Source organism: Tarenaya hassleriana, unplaced genomic scaffold (genome assembly GCF_000463585.1).
Source record: "Tarenaya hassleriana unplaced genomic scaffold, ASM46358v1 Cleome14, whole genome shotgun sequence".
NCBI lineage: Eukaryota > Viridiplantae > Streptophyta > Magnoliopsida > Brassicales > Cleomaceae > Tarenaya > Tarenaya hassleriana.
This window is the reverse complement of record NW_010964598.1, coordinates 444,918-450,461: the sequence shown is the minus strand read 5'-3', so window position 1 is coordinate 450,461 and position 5,544 is coordinate 444,918.

Below are 5,544 nucleotides of genomic sequence, written 5' to 3'. Positions count from 1 at the left end.
CTGCGCCCTCCTGCGATCTGCGGCTATCGTCCTGCGAGCTCCTGCGACCTGCGGCTATCGTCCTGTGACCTGCTGCTATCGTCCTGCGACCTGCACTATCGCCCTTCGACCTCCTGCGACCTCCTGCGACCTGCGGCTATCGCGTGCGACCTCCTGCGACTTTCTGCGATCTGCGGTTATAATCCTGCGACCTGTGACTGTGATTTCATTACGGCTATATAACCACGACTACGACTCACTACGACTCACTACTACGACCATATAATTACGACTTACTACGACTCACTATGACCATACAACTACGACTACGACTCACTACGACCATATAACTACGACTACGACTCACTACGGTTCACTATGACTCACTACGACCATATAACTACGACTCACTACGATTCACTATGACCATATAACTATGACTACGACTCATTACGACCATAAAACTACGATTACGACCTTCTGTTTTCTCTAATATTTTTTCTATATTCTCTATTTCTTACAGTTTATCTCATCAATCACATATTCTTTTGCATCATTTCTTTTTCTATAGTATTCATATGATCATTTTTTGTGACAATCTATCTTTTAGAAATCGGAACGCTTTGTTATTTGATCTTATTTTTTCTCCAATATTTTTTCTATCTTCTCTATTTTTTATATAGTTTATCTAATCTATTCAAATACTCTTCTCGTTGATTTTTTTGTGATATTCTAATCATTTTTTTGCATGCACATAAGGAGTTTGATGAAATGTCTGTACCAGAAAACTGCAGCAGATGACTTGCGATCTGTGAAAAATGACATGCACTCTGCGTTAAATAACCTATGGTCTCTGGCAAATGACTGTGATATGCCTCAAATGATCTGCGGTCTGCGGCAGGTCATTTGGCCTGCGATCGCCCTGCGGACCTGCCGCAAATGATCTGCGGTCTCAAACATTTTCTCTATCTTCTCTATTTCTTACAGTTTATCTAATATATTCAAATACTCTTCTGGTTGATTTTTTTTTCTGTGATATTCTGATCATTTTTTATGCATATAAGGTGTTTGATGAAATGTCTATGAAAGAAAATTATAGAAGATGACCTGTCGTCTGTGAAAAATGACCTACACTCTGCGGTAAATGATCTACAGCCTACGGCAGCTGATCTACAGTCTGCCAGATGACCTGTTACCTGTGGCAGGTCATCTTTAGCACCTACGGCACCTATCGCACCTGCTAATCTGCAAGTGTTTTTTCTATATTTATATAAGAAAACAAAATCCATATAAGTGTTTTTTCATATATGTAGAGGAAAACGAAATTCATGCAAATATTTTTTTATAAATGTAGAAAATCTGCAGGTTATAATAATATAGAAGGATATGATGGTCATTTTAACTTAAAAAAGTACGAATACAAAGAGTATATAATGCAAAGACTTTTTTTTTGTACATTTATGCAAATTTTCTCTTAATTTTTTTTGGTTTTCCTCATTGTTTTTAATTAATGGACCAAACCGTGAATATTTTTCGTAAGGGTATACGGATTGATTCACATGTATAATGGCAGAACAACAAATCACGATTTTTTTTACGTAAAATATCTCGGATCTAAAATTATGCGAATAATCATTACATGGTAAATTGAAAAATAAATAAATATGATTTATAAAAATGGATTTTCTATTTAAGGAATCGAATAAAATTTTAATACTATATAAATAGGAAATAAATAGAAATTTTAAAAAATAATAATAAACGAGAATACGGAATTATAGAATCTTAAATATTCATTTTTTTACAAAATAATGTCCGAAATGAAAATTTATGTAAATTTTATTTCGAACATAATCATACAAAAAAACATGTTTGAGCAAAATACCACAAAAGTATGTTTGAAATACATTAGGGAATCTCCCAACAATCTTGTTACTTTCAATAAGAAAACACGTGTCACCAAATGGTCACAATTGGACAAAAAGAAGATTGTGTTTGAAAATTAAACGCATGCATCTCTTACCATTTTGACATCAATCAAATTTAAAGACCATACTATATAATTTTTTTAGATATCTTAATGCTAATATCATAACAAAAAACTAAACAGAAATAAAATTATATTTAAAATTCAATATGTTTAATAAAAATAAAATCTAAACATTCGAATCAAACCTAAATATAACACAACCAACTAAATTACAAATATTTTTTAAAATAAAAAATCTTATATAAAAATAACTGAACCTATAATTAAATTTCATTAAAATATCACAATATATCCATTTTCTAATTTAAGTTTAAAATTTATTAAAATAAAATATTTATTATTGTTTTCTCTTACCATTAAAATTATGAGGTAAACTCATTAAACTAATTTAATTTAATATGATTATAATATTAATTAGATAACCACTTAAATTCGATTAATAGAATAATGAAACTCAAATTCAAATCAATAGGAATCGAATCCAAATCAAAACGAAACGAATTGAAATGAATGATCCAAATCGAATCCCAAGCGAAACCGACCCTATATAAAAAACAAAAAACCGAAGGTATATATATATTCTATAAATGAAATACTCAAACTCTAATGTAACCGAAATAATCGAATTGCTATGTACGTAGTCTTTTAATATAATTTGGACTTAAATTAATTATATCAGATATATATTTCAACCGAATGTATATTATAAATTAATATATAATCAGATATAATTTCACTCATAAATATTATAGAAGTATATTAATTCATAAATTAATTGATTTAATTGAGTTATGTGTGGAAGTGTATCGGATCTCAAATGCGAGACGATAGAATCGAACGAAAGAAAATAAAAGATACCAATATTTAACGTGGTTAGGCAGAATGCTTACGTCTATGGCGAAGAATAACACAAACTCCACTATATCGGTAAACAATTGTGGAATACAAGTTACAATACATATTCAACCCCACTTCTCAGATCTCCAAGACACAATCTTTCTCTCGTAACATTCAAAAAAAAAAATATCCCAAATATATCTAAGAATCTCACCGAAACAAATATCTTAGATATCTAAAAAAAACCCTGAAAACCCTCAAAAAAGAACCCAAGAATTGGGTTTCTTACAGAAGAAGAAAGCTTCTTCTTCCCACCCTCTTTCTTCTAAAGAGATGATTGGCTACATCGCTGCCAACCGTAAACAGAGCGGTTGCGATTTCTGACAGTTGGTGGCAGTTGCGAAACTGATTGATCAAACAGCAGCCAAACGCTACCGCAGCCAAACCTTAAAAATCAAAACGCTGCTTTATGGATAAGTTTCGGTAGCGCTACCCTGCGATTAAATCAAAAGTCCAAACCACCCTTATTAAAAAATTTAAAAAACCCTAAAACTCTCTTCATTTTCTCTCTTGCTTGAGAGTTGAAACCCACACACGATCTTCATCTCCGTCAAACCCACTCTCTTCTTTGTTCTTCTGTCGATTAGTGTTTTTCGCTTTGCTGGAGCTCATCGGAGTTCATCATCTCCGTCATCTCCAGATATATCTCTGTTTCTGCGAAAAATCCTCTCAGATTCCCTTTTCTCGTTGTGGATCTGTTTGTTTATTGATATGGATGTGAACTTCAAAAATCTGATGATATGGATCTCTTTGGCTGCTACTATTTGGATGTGTTTGGTGATATTCTCGACAAAAACACCGTATTGTGAAATGAAGTTTGTTGGATAATGGCGATCTCGATCATGTCCTGAATGTGTTCGGTGAAATACCTGAACGAGATGGTGTTACCTAGAAAATGATGATAAAGGACTTGTCCTTGTTTTGTTGTCGTGTGGGTCTGTATATTTACCGAAGTGTTTCAATTGAATCGAGGTGTGAGAAACATGAAAGTGTTTCCTCTTTCGAACGTTCATATCTCCAAGTGCCCGATATCACATCCGATGGATGATGAAATACTGGTGGTTTTGAGTTAACAAAAAAAAAAAATACTAGTGGTTTGTTTTCAGTTTATTCTTGTTAAAGTTTGAATTTAAGATTGTAACTTCTCTGTAACAATTTAAGACAATTACTAATGTTTACAAAGATTAGTACTTAGAATGAAAATATAGAAAAGAGAGTTAACAAATATACACATATATATAGAGAGAACATGGTAACTATACGGACAACAGAAGTAATTATGTACAATTAGTGTTTGATGATCAGTTTATTTACATCACAGGATTCAACTCGCATTGATGTACAATCTATATATACATATTTTATTTTATTTTATTTTTTAATTGTCTAAATACATAACTTTGTGTAAAATATTATATATATATATATTATTGATGATTTTGTTTAGTTATTACGATTTGAATTTAATTTTTGATATTATGTTTTAATAGTATAACATAATTGTATAATTTTTAGATTTATCCAATAATTAATTTTAATATTTTTATTATATATTTTTTAATTAAAAATAAATTAAAATTAATGGAATTTATATTGTAAATATTTTTATATTATTATATTGTAAATTATAAAAAATATTTTCAAATAATAATATAAAAAATTATGTCTTTTTTGATAATTTACTTCAAAATGCAACCACAACCGTGTATTCACTTCTAATCGCAACCAACTGCAATCGTCACCAACAGTCATTTACTAACCATTCAGTATCAACCACCCACAATCGCTACCAAACATTCTGAAAACGTTATCACCCGCAATCACAATCACAACGGTATAACCAGTCGAGTCCTAAGTGTTGCTTTGCTTGGTGATGCTTCAACATGTAAACTAAGTCCCTATTTATAGGGAAACCCTGCAAACGAACTTGTGCCTATGAAAGAAAGCCACCAAACCTTCACGATGGTGTTGGATTTTTCAAATAAAGAAATCACCCATGCATTTGTCTGCCACCATTTAGTTGATGTCACATCGTTCATAATCTCCACCTTACATTCAATTGCAAAATCAAACGAGAGAGGATGTCTCCAACTGTGCCTCAAGGCACTAAAATGTCCGACTAAAATGTCCGAAGGCGTTCAAATGAGCAAGATGTTGACCAAGGTCAAACAATGATTGAACTTGATCGCGGTAATCACCTTAGTCAATATGTCTGCGAGATTATCAATAGTCTTCACCTTCGTGAGATGTATAATACCTTCTTCGATAATCTCTCGCAAAAGTGAAAACGAAAATCTATGTGTTTTCGTGTATGGTAGACTTGATTTTTGGCCAAGTGAATAGCACTCTGACTATCGCAGTATACAGAAATGTTTTCCTGTTCAACTCCAAACTCACAAGTAAACTATGCAACCAAATAGCTTCCTTCACAGCCTCTCCAACTGCCATATACTCTGCCTCTGTCGTAGACAAAGCCACCGTAGACTGTAAGGTAGACTTCCAACTCACCAGAGCTTTCGCCAGTGTAAACACATATCCAGTCGTTGACCGACGCTTATCCAAATCACCAGCGTAGTTGGAATTAACATATCCAACACACAGTGACCAAGTGATCCATCATGTTGAAACACCAATCCAAAGTCCAAGGTCTTCAGAATATACCTCAAAATCCATTTCAC